The sequence below is a fragment of the Grammomys surdaster genome, unplaced genomic scaffold, assembly GCF_004785775.1.
Source record: "Grammomys surdaster isolate TR1022 unplaced genomic scaffold, NIH_TR_1.0 169, whole genome shotgun sequence".
NCBI classification, from domain to species: Eukaryota; Metazoa; Chordata; class Mammalia; order Rodentia; family Muridae; genus Grammomys; species Grammomys surdaster.
The window spans coordinates 5,045,355-5,064,563 of NW_021604617.1; the positions used below are offsets into that span (position 1 = coordinate 5,045,355).

Genomic DNA, 19,209 nt, shown 5'->3' on the forward strand with positions numbered 1-19,209 from the left:
AGTGACAGCCAGTGTAGCTCTCAGACCACAGTGGTCATGGGAACAGTGTCAGGATACCGGCTGTGTTTAAGGAAACTGAGAAGAAGGGAGCCACAGTGGGGCCATCTTCCTGTGATAGAATTACAGTTAAGACCACCATGCACAGATATGGCCTCAACCTCCCCACAGCATCCTTGCCCCTCAACATGGTACAGCCACCTCCTGCCTCCTCGTCCCTTCTCCTGGTCCACAGCCACTCAGCTGCCCAAGCCAAGCCCTGATGTCAAGTTCTTAGCCACCCTGTCCTCTAATTAGCTCGTTGTAAATAAGGGCTAATTGTCCTTATCCCAGTCTGCCAAGCATGGCCAGTGAGTGTCCCCCAAGTCTCCAGCTCACCCCTCTAATAAAAACAGAAGTACCCTCCTCATCCCATAGGGCATGCTCCTACTCCAGCCTACCTCACACTAAAGCTACACCCATTCCACTTCCTCTTCTTGAGAGCTCTGCTCCCGAGCCTCCACTTTAGAAGTGCCAACCGTCCCAGCCAGGCAGCCCTTAGGTGAGACTCCATCTGGCTCCAACCCACATTGCATCCCGAGATCTCAGTTTGGTCTCATTTTGCCTATGCAACAGTTCGCCCTGAGTGAACCAAGACCTGATTAGATGTGTATTGCTGGCATAGACATTGCCAGGTTGAGACCTCCCCAAGGCCTCAGCCCAACTGAGTCCAAGTATCAGTGGTTGTGATTGGCCAGTGTGTGCCTGCACCTGCCTCCAGAGGCCTCCTTCAGAGACTAGATAACTCCTCCCTCTGTGCTGGGCCTAATAGTTTCTGGGTAGGGCAGTAGCCAACTTCCAACTTTATACTATGTGGGTGTCTGTGTGTCCTCTGTTCCCTTGCTTCTGTTAGAGTTCCAGGACCCAAGTCACACAAAACAGGGCAGACAGTGCAGAGCAAAGGTATACAACCAAGCCTTTTACATCACAAGCAGACTGATGGAGGTAGATTTAAGCTTTGGGTATGGGTAATTATGGGTATCTTACTCCCATGTCCAATTTAGTGTGACTTATCTCCGAGCTGTCTTGAGGCCACAGGTCTTTCTTCAGCCTTCCCTGCTGGTACTGTGTGTCTTCATAGCAGAGTCAGCGGTCACCATGTCCTCCTTGAGAGCAGGGCCCAGAACTGGATCTGGCATATGTCAAACCCTGCCCAGAGCTGAAGACTCACCATGAAAAATGGGCCTCTAGCTTTTTGGAACTTAAAGTCTAGCCAGAGAGATGTAGGGCTTGGCAGATGCAAACGGGGCACAGGCAGCAATGATGGGGTAGAAAGGCCACTGCCATTTTGCTTCAGCAGGAACATGACAAAGGCCAAAGGCTAAATGTTAAGCCTGCCTGCCTCAGTCACCCTGGAGATGCTGTTCTACCAGTTAAGAGGGACACTGGAGGGTTAGCTCTGGAGCCTGTCTCTCTACCTCCAACAGGCTCCCTGCAGCAGTATGTGGTTACACCTGGTTGTCACCCACATAGCTCACAGGGTAAGTCTCAGACACTGTGCTCAGCCCTGAGCTCAAGGTTCTGTATAGCAGCAGCAGCTTCTGTGGCTTCAATCCACAACAGCCTGCACCAGAGCGCAGACCCTCTGGCCCCCTAAAGGAGGAACGTGCACTAGAGAGAGGACTCAGTGGTTAAAGAGCACTGACTGCTCTTCCAGAGACCCAGGTTCAATTTCCAGCACCCACATGGCAGCTCACAGCTGTCTGTAACTCCAGCTCCAGGGGATCTGACACCCCCACACAGTCACACGTGTAGGCAAAATACCCGTGCACATAAATAAAACTAAAAAATTCAAAGGCTTAGGAAGGAAAGCGCTGGGCTAGCAACTGTGAGGCCTACAGCTGTGACTGGGTGGGAGGAGGCTGCTGCTGGTTTCTCAGAATCCTGTTTCTCAGAGATTCAAAGAAAGCCTGTGGCAGGCTCTGCAGAGAGGCTAACCACAGGGTCACTTAGAGGTGGCCAAACAACAGCCAGCACTGTGCCTTCCTGAGCTGCTCTGGGGACTGAGGCATACAGAGTATAATTTCAGAGCCACCCACCTTGTGGTTTGGTCATCCAGGAAACAGTATCCACCCTCCACCCATCACGAAAGTAAGGAGGTTGTCTCCTCATTCTGCGGTGACTTCGTTAGATTCCTTTTATATATGTGTATGTCTGTGGAAGCTTCTACAGTAGTAGGTTTCCGGGTGGCTTTGCTGTCTCCTCATATTCCCTCTTTACCCTGGCCTCCCATTTACCTCTTGTTTTTGGTACAACCTTGGCTATCCCTGGAACAGAGCTTCTTTGTGCTATCAGAAAACACTTCCCAGAAGATTTCACCTCAATAATGTTGTTCTCTTCTTAATCACCACTAATTTCTTGGCGCCAGCGAACCAGCATGAATTGTCCCAGCAGTCCCTTCTATTTTTCACTCTAAAGCCCTAGCCACATGGCCGACGCTGCCGTATTCTGCTGGGGTTTTTTTGTTTTGTTTTTTTGGTTTTTTTTGTGCTGAAATATGCCCCACCCCCTTTATTCTGTTACCAGCTCCCTCTCTCCCTAAGCTTGGCTTTCCTGGAACTTGCTCAGTAGATTGACCTTGAACTCGAAGATCTGCATGGCTCTGTCTCTAGGATTAAAGGTGAGTACCACTGCACCTAGATTTAAACTTTCCTACACCTAGAACTAGTTCTTTCCCATGTTGGCCTTAGCTCAGAGATCTACTTTGCCTCCTGGGATTAAAGGCTTGGACTACCATGCCTGGACCTAAATTTAGCTGGGTGGGATCTTGCCCCAAGGTCACCACTCCCTTAATTCAGTTTAATTTCCTTGAACAAAGGATTCAGCTCCATTTCACTTCCTGGTGCCCCTCTAATCCTCAAAACACATATTTTATATTTTTCATTTCTCAGCTTGCTAGGATTGTTTAAAATGTTCTTCATGAGACTTAACCAGAGAACAAAGTCTATGATGGGCATTTCTGAGACGTCCTTTTCAATGCAATTTACCTGAGTCTCTTCACCTTAGCCTCAGACAAGACTCTTCAGACAAGGGCAAAAAGCAGCCATGTTCGTCACCAAAATACCACAGAAACAGCCTCTACGCCACATACTGAAGTTCTTCTTCACTGAAACTTCTTGGGCCAGGTATGCACAATTCAAATCACTCACAGCAACAGTCTTCCATATTCCTACTAGGATAGCCCATTAAGCCCAATTTAAAGCACTCCAATGTATTCTAAATCCAAAGTCCCAAAATCCACATTCCTCCAAACAAAAGCATGGTCAGACCTATCACAGCAATACCCCAGTCCCCGGTACCAACTTCTGTCTTAGGGGTTTACTGCTGTGAACAGACACCATGACCAAAGCAAGTCTTATAAAGAACAATATTTAATTGGGTCTGGCTTACAGGTTCAGAGGTTCAGTCCATTATCATCAAGGCAGATATGGTTCAGGCAGAGCTGAGAGTTCTATATCTTCATCTGAAGGCTGCTAGCAGAATACCAACCTCCAGGAAGCTAGGGTGAAGGCCTTAAGCCCACACACACAGTGACACACCTATTCCAGCAAGGCCACACCTCCAAATAGTGCTACTCCCTGGGCCAAGCATATTCAAACCATGACACCTCTCTATTTAACCCATCTGTCCTAGTTTGGGTTTTATTGCCATGAAGAGACACCATTACCAAGGCAACCCTTATAAAGGAAAACATTTAATTGGGGCTGGCTTACAGGTTCAGAGGTTCAGTCCATTGTTGTTATGGCAGGAAATATGCAGGCAGACATGATGCTGGAAAAAAAGCTGAGAGTTCTACATCTTGATCCAAAAGCAGCAGGAGACTGTATCAATGAGTGTAGCCTGAGCTCATATAACCTCAAAGACCACCCCTACGGTGACACACTTCCTCCAACAAGGCCATACCTACTCCATAGTGCCACTCCCCCATAGACCAAGCATTCACACACGTGAGTCTAAGGGGGCATACCTAGTCAAACCACCACACCTATTATTTTAGTTTCTTTTTATCTCTTTAAAATACTGTATTCTCTTTCCCCTTCCCCAGCTAGGCCCCCTCAGTATCAGGAATGGGTTACATATTCTTGAGTTATTGGCCAAAAGGGTCCCATAACATTATCCAAAACATTATAGGCTAATCCCAATGTTATTGGTTACTGTCAGATAAAACAAAACAACAGCTCCATTTCCCCAAATTTCAAATGACAGAAGGGACAATTGTCTCTTCTCACCTCCTCCCTTACCCTAAACTCCCTCTAGCTCAGTCTCGTCTCCTCCAGCAATCCAGGAGAGGCACAAATGGACCCCTTTCCAATGAATCCAACTTCTCCTAATTGCATCAATCTGCTTAGTCAGCTCTCCTAAGGTATGGATTATTTTCTGCTAGTTTCTGCCTCTCACCATATTTGACTACAAATTCTAGAGTCAACTCTTCAGCCACTTCTTCCTTCAACCCACTATGCTCCTCCAGGACATCTCTCCTTCTCTCTGGCTCCTGGAGCCTTCTACACCTCCTGGGCACCTTGAAAGGCTCTCCGTCTCTGTCCCAGCACTCAGGTATGTGTCACCTTGGAGCTACTTGCTCTGTCTCTGTCTCTCTCTGTCCTTGTTAGCCTGCTAACTAGGATACTTCTCTAAGATACAGAACCCTCCCTCTGACAAAGTTCCTGTTTCTAACCCTTTTCCCTATGCCTCCCAGATGTCCACTTTCCTACTTGTACCATCTCTGAGCTGGCTTCTTCCCTTCCAGCCTCCTTTGCTCCTGCTTTTGTCTCTGTCTTCTTTGCTCTCTGTTTGTACGCTGACACTGGATTCAGTCCTCAGAGATCCAAATGTCTTCTGGACATGGGTACATGATGTAATGCTCCATTCTATAAAATCCTGGCTCTGAAGTTAAGACCCTTCTCTCCAGATCAGAGCAAGCTTATTTAAAACTTTTCTCTAAAATCTCTGACCTGGATCAGACGGGCTACCTGACTCTAACAGGAAGAAGAGAAGCAAACCAGGACAGGACAGGACAGGAAAAGGCACTATGCACTTAAAAGCAGCTAAAAAGGGAACTATCCCCAGTAGGGATTATGGCTGCTTATCTCTTACTCCTTGCTGGTTTTACTCAACTCTACACACTCCCCCGCTTGTATCTCTAAAACATTTTCTGATACAAAAGCTTTGCATCAAGATATGTATCTCAGGATTTGTACATTCATTGGTTGCAGTTTAAAAACCTCTATAGAATCTGTAACAAAAAGTTAGCTTAAAACTTATAATAAAAAATTAATAGTGTGTGTGTGATCTTAGTTTGCTACTGTATATTGTATATGTGTCTTGGATTTATTGTTTAGGAAAAAATGGATGTTTTTAAAGAAAGAAAAAAATGGGTATATGCCTGACTGGCTTACCTTGGAGTACATAGTGACCATGTAGCTGGCAGCCATCCTTCCTAAGGTTAAAGAGAGTCCATGTAACTTCACTACTCTTTTTTTGTTGTTTTGTTTTTTGTTTTTTGTTTTTGTTTTTTTCTGAGACGGGGTTTTTCTGTGTAGTCCTGGCTGTCCTGGAACTCACTCAGTAGACCAGGCTGGCCTCGAACTCAGAAATCCGCCTGCCTCTGCCTCCCAAGTGCTGGGATTAAAGGCATGCGCCACCACTGCCCTGCTTCTTCACTACTCTTGAATAAGATGACCACGTGGTATAAATCAACTAAGGCAGTGCCTATAATACTGAACCCTCTGCTTATCAGCTCTCCTAAGGAGACAACACCAAGTCTCCAAAGATATTTTGGATTCAGATAGATTTTTGTATGATTTTTTTGTCCCAAGAATAAAAGTTTTAGATAATGAACAACACATATTTGATGAATAAAATATGTTTGATTAAGATTCATCCACTCCTGAGATTATAACAGTCTACTCAGGTTATATAAACTGACTTAGAGATAAATGCCTAACTGCCTTGCTAACTGTGTTCAACACCAGGCTTCTGAAACTTTTTAGATAAGGAATGATGTAAGTTTGATGAATTTTTTTTTATTGATAAGGTTTTTATACATAAGGTTGTATAGATAAGGTTTAAAATTACTAAAGACTACTCAGGCTAACAGAAGCTGACTTGAAGATTTACGTCTAGTCCCTTTGTCTTTCATAACTTTATTAAACTTTAGTAATTTGAATAAATTTATTTATACAACAAACCATGATATTCTGTAAAGTTACACTATGAAAGGACCAGGACAGTAAGGTTCCCAGTTTCTCTGTGGACTATATTTGTGGTTTAAAGTTATATTTTAATGCTAAAGGATCTACAAAGTCTTCCATTCAAAATGTTGCGACTCAAACTTAACGGGGATAAAACTATAAACTCCTAATCTTATAAAAGCTACTAACTTGTGAATGTTAAAAATAATTAAGACATGCAAGTCAATGGTCTTATAAGTGGTCAAATTCTTTCACATGCTCAGAATCATGCCTGCAGTTATCCTGAGTGCAAATGTAATTCATTTACAGGAATAAGCTTTAGCCTTCTGTACATGCTACCGTATATATACTATCAATTAGCCTTCTGCATATGCTACCGTATATGTACTATCAATTAGCCTTCTGTACATGCTACCATATATATACTATCGATCAGCCATAGAGATCGCCGTAGAGGAAGACTGTCCAGGTAGTTATAAGTCTGTCATTTTAATTGACACAGAGGCCATTTGTATTACACTTTGTAATGTGTAATTTTATAAAACGCACTCCTGACTTTGGGGCAGTGGCCCCCTCCCAGCTTAGCTCCAAGATCTCTGCCAACAGCCCCACTCTTGGCTTGCCTAGGAGCTGCTCCACTCCACTGCCTCACTCTGGGCTTCTCTTTTGTTCCTCCCAGCTTAGCTTCGCCAGGCTGCCATCACCGACCTAGCTTCTCTCTCTACCCACCTTTGCTCCGCGGATAAAAAACACTCAGCTTTATCCCTTTAGAACTTTCCAGCTAGCACAATTGCTGGGCACAGAATCTCCTGCCCTAAAGTTATCAGCTAGCCTCCTTGGATATCAGCTGGTGGCCGTTGGATATAGCTTCCCTGAGATCTTACATGATAGCTGCATGCTTCTCGCTCCAAAGCCTGGCCGAAAAAGCCCCTTCTTCTCTATTCCTGCATCTCCTTTTCCTCCTGGGAGTCCCACCTGACCCTTCCACCCAGTGCTCGGCTCCTGGCTTCCTTTGTTGACCAAATCAAGAACCAATTAGGGAACCAGACTTTAATATCATCCCCTACAACACTTAATGCTCAGATTTATCCTTCTCCGATCTCTGTGTTGATGGCTAACTATAGCTTTCCCAGTTTAGCAGCAGCAAGCAAACCAGCTCCTCCCCAAGCAAGTGGAAAAATCAGGCCTTGCCTTTTCTAGAGCTATCAGATCTCCTAGTGAGAAAGGCAGACTCACTGGCTTCACGAAGAGATAAACTCAAAAAACAGGTTTCAGTGTAAAACCAAACTCAAGCTATCATCGTGCTATTAATAACAGAAAGGTTACTTTTTGCTATTCCTTTATTAAAAGAACTTGCTTGTCAGTCACTGCTCTCAGTAATCAACCACCTTTGAAGCTCTACCCCAGCTCAACCACTCCGCCAATGATCGATCTGGCTGTGCCCTTTCTCCTGCCCACCTTAGTTGCTGTGAATAGAAAAAAAAATGACAGCCTTAATATTTTAAAACTATCCAGATAACTCAATGGCTGGGCGAAGACCATCCTGCCCCATCCTTCTTGGCCTCTGCCCATGGCAGAGGCTACAAACTATAGGTACCCCGAGACCTACATGCCTGCCGCTTTCTCTGCTTCACTGCTGGCTCTCCCTCTCATCCCCTTCTCTTCCCCCTGGGACCCAGACATACCACCGTTTTTTATCCCTTTGCCTAGCAATTGGCTTCCACCTCCTTTATTGACACAAACAAGAACCAATTAAGGAATCAATACCTACCTCCCCCTACATATTGTAAACAGGCACGACCACACAGAGAAATCCACACCAGCTATGACAAACTGAGAAGCCATCAAGTTTGGAAGTCATCAAGGACAGAGTTGAAGATGAGAATACCATAATACAAGGTGCATTATGCTTACTGAGCAGCCACATAATGAAACCGAAGGGGAGTGATCCAAGTTTGTTAGAAAACCAACATTTTTATCCAGTCACTATACAAGATGACAGGCATCCCCAAGGTTATGAAGAAGTTAAATGGAATTAGATTAGATTTGAACATATTCAAGGAAGCAATCGTTTCATATGGTATGCATTCACCCTATGTGAAGCAAATATTAACTTCATAGGAAACTCAGAACAAAATTATCCGCCAAGACAGGAAAGATTTTGCAACTGCAGTATTGGAAGCTGGTCCTTCGTTACAATGGCAAACATCGTAAAGGGAGGAAGCTAGAGCTACAGAAGAGCATCATAAGGAGGTATTACTGTTTCCCAAGGTCAGTTGCTAGGTGAAGGTCAATATGCTGTGCTACAAAGGTAGCTTGAGTTTGATAACCACACCTTGGTACAATGTTGCTTGGCAGCTTTAAATGACTGGGACAAGGTTGAAGAGTCAGGAAAAGGGCCAGAGTCATTTACTAAAATTATATAAAACCCAAAAAAAGACTTCACTGATTTTTTATAAAATTGCTTCTGAAAAAAAAATTCTAAGTTAAGATTCTATTAATTATCTAGGACATAAAATAGATCCTACAGAAAATTCAATCACAGAAAGTACAAATCAGGAAAGATCAATTACAAACTCTTAAATTTTTTACACACAAAAAAATTGCTAGGAGATATTAACTAGCTATGGCCTATAATTGGTTTAACTACTCAAGAGCTAAGTAATTTATTTTAAACCTTACAAGGTAATAAGGACTTAGTTAGTATAAAGAATTATCAGTTGAGGCTGAGAGAGAACTAGGTATGGTAGAAAAGAGATTACAGGATGCACATGGGAACTGTTCAGATCCAAGGCTTGATTATTGTATTTTAGGTATTTTGCCTTCTACTCGTTCTCCCACAGGAATTCTTATGCAGAGAGAAGATAACATCTTAGACTGGATATTTTTAGCTCACAAACAGAGTAAAAGTTAAAGACCTGTATAGAAACAGTTTCTGAATTGATTCTGGATGGAAAATGAAACTTTATCAATTAGCAGGAATAAACACAGCAGAAATTGTGATACCTTTCACTGATGCTGAAATTGTCTCAGTATGGGCAGAAAATGAACTTTGGCAAAGAACTTGCAGTAATTTTAGGGGGAGAGATGAACAACAAATGTCCCAATAGCAAAGGTCTTCAGAATATTAAAAGAACTAGTTATAGTCTCCTTCATATAGTAAAAGGGACACCAATTTCTGGAGCCCCTACATTCTATACTGATGCAAATAGATCTAGAAAGGAGGGTATAAGCCAGGGAAGTAAGTGATGTGACTCAGAGTCCTAATGATTCAGATGAAAAATCAGAGCTGTATGTCATTCTTAGGTATTATTAGATTTCCCTGAATCTCTTAATATGGTTACTGACTCTCAATATGCAGAAAGAGTTGTTTTACAAATTAAAACTGCTGAACTCATTCCTGATGGTTCAGAATTAACTTTGCTATTTATTCAACTACAACAATTAATCAGAAATAGAAGTCATCCATTGTATATAACACATATCAGATCCTATACAGGTTCCCCAGGCCCTTTAGCACAATGTAACAATGAAATTGATTAGGTATTAATAGGGAAAGTCTAGAAGCCTCAGAATTTCATAAGAAACACCCTGTTAACAGCAAAGATTTGAAGAAAGAGTTGTTTCTACCACTTGGCAACAGGCCAAGGAAATTAATAAGGAAAAGTCCTCCTTGTTCGTTTTATAACCAAACTTCATACTTACAAGAAGTAACCCAAAATAAGCTCCATCGAGCTCCCTGTCTGTGTTTTCAGGTTTGAGTCTGAAGCAGGTAGCTAGGAACAAAGTTTGCGTACCTCAGATGTACTTAATAGGTTGTGGTCCTCAAAGCTTTCTGAGATCTGCTATATATGATACTTAACATGTTTTAAGTTTTACACCCTTTCCTAATGGTAACCTTTGAGATCTTCAAGATGAGGTCCTGCAATGATGAACCTGTGTAGACTGTGGTAATGCTAACCACTGGGTAAAACTGCCCCATGCCTCTTCTGCCGCCAGGTTCTACACAAACAGTGGACACCTCTGGGTTGACTGCTGTGTTCTACCTAGCTGACGAACACCACCCAAAGACCAGCTTCCAATACAAACTGCTCAAGACATTCATACTGCTGAGTTCATAGGACACTGACATTCACATTTTACAGAACTTTGAACTCAAAGAAAAACCTTAATACTAAGACTGCCAAATACAACCAAGATGGACATTGTGAAAACCTTATCAGAAATAGCTTCATCATCATAAATAGTTTTACTGTGCTAGAGTTAAAATATTTCCTCTTTATTTAGAGAAAAGGGGAAATTTTCTCATACTGTGAACCCCAAGGTTGTGTTGTTTACTGGAAAAACTTGTTTCCAGTTGTGATTGTGGCTCAGTCTTACCACATACCTTTAATCCAAGAACTTTCTGCTTGAATATTGTAAACTTGATTTAGTGAAGTTAACAATGGGTCAAGAGGCAGAGTAAGTAATCAGTTGACAGGAAATGAACATAGATTTATTAAGAGGAAAACATACTGAGTAAGAGGGAGTCCAGAGGAATAGAGGGGTGCACAGGAAATAGAAGGCAGTGGCATTCAGCTTGAGAGGGTTTGAGGTGGCAAAGAGAACTTCCTTTTAGGATGTTGGCTGTGGGGGAAGGTCAGATGGGTACTCTCTGCCTCTGTAAAATAGCAGGCACCTGGCTCCCAAGTCTCCATTGGTAAAATTGAGCGACTAAGATTTTGTTAAAAACACAACATTTTCCACACACAACCGAACTGATACACACGTGAATTCACGACTGTGACAACACTGAAGACCCATATAATTTCAAGCTAGGCAAATTCTCAGCACAGAGCAGTGGAGGTAGGCACAAAGTCCCACCCCTGACCTAGAAGCTTTTTGTAATGATACCTTCTGAGAGAGGAGCATCCCTTTTCTCAATGGAGTGACTCTGGGTATATCAACCATACTCCAGGGCAGACATCATATTCAGAAGTAGCAAGCCTGAAAAGAACTTTTAATTTAAAAGTTCACTGTGGTGGTGCAGGCTAGCCTGAGCTACATAGCAATTTTCAGGTCAACCAGGGCTATTCCCTGTCACAAAAAATCTAATAAATAAATTTGTTTAAAATAAAAACATAAGTATATTAGTAAGAGAACGTACATTTTTGAAGTGTTTAAGGCTGAAAGAAAGTTCTTTTTGCCTTTCACCTGAGTGTCAGGAGGAAGTTTTCCATTGTTCTTCACATGGGGTTTGGGGGACCTAGCCCACTGTGAGGTTCTAGTATTCAAGAATTTCCCATCAGTGTCAGAGGCAGCTTCACCTAGAAGAAAAATAGCGCCTTCCATAACATTACCTGGAGAACTGGATATGGGCATCATCCTTTCAGGATGGGACCTCCTAGGAACACAACTATGGCTATGAGAAGAAAGTAGTGTTAGTCAGCTGCCTGCATCACACACTAAACTCCAGAATGGTCAGGAAATAACCTTGCCCATCTTGGAGATAATCCCTTCTGATTCTGGAACCTTCCACCCTGTCATGTCTACTTCACCTTGTTTATTCTATTCCATTCTAAGTACTGATGGTGTCCTTCAAACTCACTCCATAGCCTGCTCATGACTCAATGCTTAGAGTTTAAAAAATATGGAAGTGGACACCCTACAGAGGATAATAAAAGGAAAAATCCAATACAAAACAGGAAACTACACCCAAGAAAAAGCAAGAAATTAATCTTCTCGCAACAAACCCAAAAGAAGAGAAACAAACAAGCATAATTCCACCTCTAACAACAAAAATAATAGGAAGCAGCAATCATTGGTTCTTAATATCGCTCAACATCAATAGACTCAACCCCCCAATAAAAAGACATAGGCTAACAGACTGGATAGATAAACAGGCCCCAGCATTTTGATGCATACAGGAAACACACCTCAGTGACCAAGACAGACACTACCTCAGAGTAAAAGACTGGGAAAAAAAATTTTTCAAGTAAATGGTCCCAAGAAACAAGCTGGAGTAGCCATTCTAATGTCCAAGAAAATAGACTTTCAACCAAAGTTATCAAAAAAGATGAGGAAGGACACTACATATTCATCAAAGAAAAAAATCCACCAAGATGAACTCTCAATTCTGAACATCTATGCCTCAAATGCAAGGGCACTCACATTTGTCAACAAAATGTTACTGAAGCTTAAAACAACATTGCACCTCACACAATAATAGTAGGAGATTTCAACACTCCACTTTCACCAGTGGACAGATCATGGATAGAGAAACCAAACAGAGACACAGTGAAACTAATAGAAATTATGAACCAAATGGATTTAGCTGATATCTATAGAACATTTCACCCAAAAACAAAAGAATACACCTTCTTCTCAGCACCTCATGGTACATTCTCAAAAATCAACCATATAATCGGACACAAAACAAATCTCAACAGATACAAGAACATTTAATTAATCCCATGTATTCCATCAGACCACCATGGACTAAGGCTGGTCTTCAATATAACAACTGAAAGCCCACATATACATGGAAGGTGAAAAACACTCTACTCAATGATAACTTGGTCATGGAAAAAAATCAAGAAAGAAATGAAAGACTTAGAATTTAATGAAAATGAAGGGACAACATATCCAAACTCATGGGACACAATGAAAGCTGTGCTAAGAGGAAAACTCATAGCTCTGAGTGACTACAAAAAGAAACTGGAGAGAGCATACACTAGCAGCTTAACAGCACACCTGAAAGATCTAGAACTAAAAGAAGCAAATACACCCAAGAGGAGTAGAAGGCAGGAAATAATCAAACTCAGGGCTGAAATCAACCAAGCAGAAACAAAAAGAACTATACAAAGAATCAACAAAACCAGGAGCTGGTTCTTTGAGAAAATCAACAAGATAGATAAACCCTTAGCCAGACTAACCAGAGGACACAGAGACAGTATCCAAATTAATAAAATTAGAACTGAAAAGGGAGATATAACAACAGAAACCAAGAAAATTCAACTAAGAAAAATCATTAGATCCTACTACAAAAGCCTATATTAAAGAAAACTGGAAAATCTAGATGAAATGGATGATTTTCTACTCAGATTCCAGGTACCAAAGTTAAATCAGGATCAGATAAATCAGGATCAGATAAATCATCTAAACAATCCCATAACCCCTAAGGAAATAGAAGCAGTCATTAGAAATCTCCCAACCAAAAAAAAAAAAAAAAGCCCAGGGCCAGATGGTTTTAGTGCAGAATTCTATCAGACCTTCGAAGAAGATCTAATATCAATACTTCTCAAACTATTCCACAAGATAGAAATATAAGGAATACTACCCAATTTGTTCTATGAAGCCACAATTACCCTTATACCTAAACAACATAAATACTCAAAATCCCATTAATATCAGGGACTAGACAAGGCTGCCCACTCTCTACCTATCTATACAATATAGTAGTTGAAATTCTAGCCAGAGCAATTACACAACAAAAGGAAATCAAAGGGATACAAATTGGGAGAGAGGAAGTCAAGATATCACTATTTGCAGATGATATGATAGTATACATAAGTGACCCAAAAAATTCTACCAGAGAACTTCTCCAGCTGATAAACAACTTCATCAAAGTAGCTGGATATAAAATTAACTCAAATCAGTAGCCTTCCTCTATTCAAAGAATAAACAGGCTGAGAAAGAAATTAGGCCAACAACACCCTTCACAATAGTCACAAATAATATGAAATATCTAGCTGTGACTCTAAGCAAGTGAAAGATCTATATGACAAGAACTTCAAGATCCTTCTGGGACTTGAAAGAAATCAAAGAAGACCCCAGAAGATGGAAAGATTTCCCATGCTCATGGATTGGCAGGATTAAAATAGTAAAAATAGCCATCTTAATGAATCTAATCTACAGATTCAATGCAATCCCCATCAAAATTTCAACTCAATTCTTCATAGAGTTAGAAAGAGCAATTCTCAAATTTATCTGGAATAACAAAAAACCCAGGATATCAAAAACTATTCTCAACAATAAAAGAACATCTGGAGGAATCACCATTCCTGACCTCAAGCTGTACTACAGAGCAATGGTAATAAAAACCGCATCGTATTGGTACAGAGACAGGTAGGGAGATCAATGAAATAGGATTGAAGACCCAGAAATGAACCCACACACCTGTAGTCACTTGATCTTTGACAAAGGAGATAAAACCATCCAGTGGAAAAAAGACAGCATTTTCCACAAATGGTGCTGGTTCAACTGGCAGTCAGTATATGGAAGAATGCAAATTGACCCATTTGTATCTCTTTGTACAAAGCTCAAGTCCAAGTGGATCAAAGACCTCCACATAAAACCAGATACACTGAGTCTAATAAAAGAGAAAGTGGGGAAGAACCTCAAATACATGGGCACAGGGGAAAATTTCCTGAACAGAACACCAATGGCTCGTGGTCTAAGATTGACAATCGACAAATGGGACCCCATAAAATTGAAAAAAAAAGTTTCTGTAAGGTGAAGGACACTGTCAATAGGACAAAAATTAGAAACCCATAGATTGGGAAAAGATCCTTACCAACTCTACATTCAATAGAGGGCTAATATCCAAAATATACAAAGAACTCAAGAAATTAGACTACAGAGAACCAAATACTCCTATTAAAAATGGGGTAGAGAGTTAAACAAAGAATTCTCAACTCAGGAATCTTGAATGGCTGAGAAGCACTTAAAGAAATGTTCAGCGTCCTTAGTCATCAGGGAAATGCAAATCAAAACAACCCTGAGATTCTACCTCACACCAGTTAGAATGGCTGAGATAAAAAATGCAGGTGATAGCAGATGCTGGCGAGGATGTGGAGAAAGAGGAACACTCCTCCATTGCTGGTGAGCTCCAAGCTTGTACAACCACTTTGGAAATAAATTTGGTGGTTCTTGAGAAAATTGGAAATAGTTCTACCTCAAGACCCAGCTATACTGGGCATATACCTAAAAGATGTTCCAACATGTAACAAGGACACATGCTTAGCAGCCTTATTTATAATAGCCAGAAGCTAGAAACAACCCAGATGTCCCTCAACAGAAGAATGGATGCAGAAAACGTGGTACATTTACACAATGGTGAACTACTCAGCTATTAAAAACAATGACTTCATGAAATTCTTAGGCAAATGGAATGAACTAGAAAATATCATCCTGAGTGAGGTAACCTAGTCACAAAAGAACACACATGGTATGTACTCACTGATAAGTGGATACTAGACCAAAAGTTCGCAATGCCCATGATACAACCCACAGACCATATGGAGCTTAAGAAGGAAGACCAGGGTGTCGAGACTTCAGTCCTGCATTGAAGGGGAGAACAGGATGATTGAGGGAGGTTGAGAGGGGGGGATCCTGGGAGGGAGAGAGGAGGGGAGGAAATAAGGGGGGCATTATCAGGTACTGGACGGGACAGGAGAGAGGTACAGATGATCAGGAAATCGAATAAAAATATGTAGCAGTGGGGGATGAGGAACTGCGGATAGCCACTGGAGGGTTTCAGATGCCAGGGAAGTGAGAGGCTCCCAGGAACCAATGAGAATGACTTTAGCCATAAAGCACAGCAAAGGAGAGGTAGAACCTGTAAAGACCACCTCCAATAGATAGGCATGGTCCCCAGCTGAAGGATGAGGCCACCCACCCATCTCAAAGTTTTTAACCCAGAAATGTTCCTGTCCAAAGGGAAGACAGGGACAAAAAATGGAGCAGAAACTAAAGGAAGGGCCATCCGGGGACCCACCTGAGGATCCCATCTGCAGACTCCAAACCCTGACAGTGTTGCTGTTGACAAGAGGCACTTGCTGACAGGAACCTGGTGTGACTGTTCCCTGGGAGGTGAGAGGTTCTGCCAGCAACTGACCAATACAGGTGTGGATGCTCACAGCCAACCATCAGACTGAGCTCGGAGATTGCAACCCCATAGGAAGAACAATGTCGACTGGCCAGACCACCCAGTGCTCCCAGGGACTAGACAGCAACCAAGGAGTGTACAGGGAGGAATCCATGGCTCCAGATACATTTGTAGCAGAGGATGGCCTTGTCTGACTTCAATGGGAAGGGACCCCCTTGATCCTGTGGAGGTTTGATGCCCCAGCGTAGGGAGATGCTGGAGTGGTGGGGTGGGTGAGGGAGTACCCTCATAGACGCAAAGGAGAGGGGGGAGAGGGGGGAGAGGGGGCGTGTGGGATGGGGGGGTTGTGGAGGGTAACTAACTGGAAAGTGGGATATCATTTGAGATGTAAACAAATGCAATGATTAATAAAAAAAAATGGTGTCCTTTAAAAAGTGAATGAATAAAAACCTGTGGGGTGTGTGTGTGTGTGTGTGTGTGTGTGTGTGTGTGTGTGTGTATAGAGTGGAATAGTAATCATAAAAATATGGAATACTGTCATTTGCAGCAGCATGGATGGCACTGGGCCACACCATGTCAAGTGAGATAAGGGAGGCACAGAGAGACCACAGAGTCTCACATGTGGGAGATAAAGCCACCCATCACGGGAGACTTGAAAGTGGAGGGCAGCATCCAGGGGTCAGAGGGAATAGAGGGGACTGGAGATAAAGAAACTGGACTGGAAGTATGAAAATATAGCTACCAGGAGAGTGTAGTTGGATATGTTATAAAGACCGAGAAGAGTTCAAAGATTCCCAAAACAAAGACATGGGAAGCACTGAGGAGACGGAGATGGCCCAGTTTAACCATGACACATACATACATGCATGCAATGAAATCCTGCATACAGTACACTGAACCTACAGACACACTCGACGGTACATGTCCATCAGAAAAGTGAAAACTGGGGGACGGACGTAGTCTACCAAGATAAATTCTATTGCAACGTCATGCATATACAAACCCCCATTAGAAGGGAAGATGGCAAATAAGTTATGAAGACCCAATGGATATCCTGATGTCATGATGACTGACTTTCTTAAACAATAAACTTTCCATTTAGAAATCATCTCAGTCATGTCTAGACATTGCAGAAATGGTGCATCTATGTGCCTGCCCGTGCACCTGTGTGCCCTTCCCTCAGCTTCCCCAATGCTGGTATCTTACTTATCATTAGTTAAGGACCCAGGGGCTGGTGCTGCTAACCACCCAATGTACTAGCAGAATTTCTTTGCTATGACAAAACTGATGTAAACTAAAATTTATTTTGGCTCATGGATTCAACCTGTGGTCACAGAGATCCATGCCTTTGAAGTCTATGATAAAGGAGAAGGAAGCTGCTCACTTCAGGACCTCCAGGGAACAGAAAGCAAGGTGGGGGCAGGGAAGAAGATAAATCCTCAGAGCCTATTCAATGTCCTACTGTCTGCATCTCCCAACTGCCTTTTCAGAGCCAACTCTTCAGTGAATTATACCATCAGTGATGTTAGTGTCGGCATGACCCAGTTACTCAATACTGCCACTGTCTGTGACCCAGTTCTCAGCTCATGAGCCTTCAGGGAACATTTTTAGATTCAAATTATAACGTTCAGTTCTAATGTTTTTTAGACAGTCTCGGCCGGCCTGAAACTTGAAAGTGGCCTTTAGCTTCTGATCCTCCTGTATCTACCTCCCGAGTGCTGGGATGACAGGTGTGGGCTAACAGTTTATGTGCTGGTGGGACTCAAACCCAGGACTCCCTGTGTGTTACATAAGACTCCAACCAAGCTAAACGCCCAGCTTCCCCCTCTTTAAACGCACTCTGTTCCACTGTGTAGCTTCACGGAATTTTACTCTCTATGTAGTATGTAGACTCATGTAACCCTACCATAGTCTATATGCAGAAAGTTCCATCACTGTGAAGGGTTTTCCATGCCTCCTTTGTGATCATGATGGTCTTGTGTCCCTGACCCCCAGTACCTGGCGTCTACCCTCTGTCTTCAATGTTTCATCATGCCGAGACAGTCTATGTGGTAGAATTACAGTATTTAACTTTGAGTGAGTTTTTCACTTAGCCCAATGCATTTGCCCTTCCACCCTACTGTAAACTGCCAGCTTGCCCCTTTTCATTGCTCTGTAGCACGCCAGGACATGGCTATACCACAGCTTATGTATCTGTTCATCCCCAGAACTTCTTGGCTATTGGGATTCTCTTGCCATCACAAACAAAGCTGCTGACTGTATCTTTGAAGAAACACCTAGACAACTCTTACAAAGGAAAACACTTAACTGGGGCTGGCTTACAGTTTCAGAGGTTTAGTCCATTCTCATCATGGCAGGAAACATGGTGGCATGCAGAGAGATACAGTGCTGGAGAAGGAGCTGAGAGCTTTACATCCTGATCAGAAAGGAGTCTGTAAACTGAAATTTACACTTAAAACATGAAAACCACAACATGACAGAGTTACATACACCACTGCGTGTGTGTGTGTGTGTGTGTGTGTATGTGTGTGCATGCACATGTGAATAAGCTATGCAGAGCCCTAAGGTACTCTAGTAATACTGGTTGTGGCAGAGAAGACGAAAGCACACTTAATGTCAACCTGCCAGATAGCCTGTAATGCAGGCTACCACACAAATACAACTTTCTCTTTAACCCTTGACTCTGCCCAGGGAAGGCCTTTTTGCTTGTAGGTGTGCTTTTGTTTAGTTCTGAGACAGGATTTCTCTCTCACCCTTGCTGGTTTTTACCTTAAGGATTGTTTGAATCTCTAGACTGGGTTCAGGTAAGTTTCCCCCAGATCCAGATCCAGGAGAACCTAGCTCAGGTCTAGTGTCCTAGGACAGTCAGTGCCCCAGTGTCTACTGCCCTTCTCTACTTGATTAGATTCTGGCTCTTCTGTCCTTCCCTCTGTCCCTCTCTTTCTTCCATGAGGTAGAGGGTTGTGTGTGTGTGTGTGTGTGTGTATCTATTCCAGGTTACTCTAGTCTTTCAACACCACACTCTTAAATTATGAAGACATGAAATCCACTGAACTCAGTAGCTACACCATCCTAGTTCTCCATAGATTCTTAGAGAATCAGCCTGGGTCCCCC

General features: G+C 42.5%; 1 long non-coding RNA gene across 1 annotated transcript; it reads left to right on the forward strand.

The window, feature by feature from the left end:
* Positions 1 to 2,139: 2,139 nt before the first annotated feature.
* LOC114620622 lies at positions 2,140 to 10,406 on the forward strand. Its single transcript, XR_003711332.1, has 3 exons — positions 2,140 to 2,656; positions 3,043 to 3,161; positions 10,227 to 10,406. It is a non-coding gene; the product is annotated as an uncharacterized LOC114620622 (long non-coding RNA).
* The last annotated feature ends 8,803 nt before the right edge of the window (positions 10,407 to 19,209 follow it).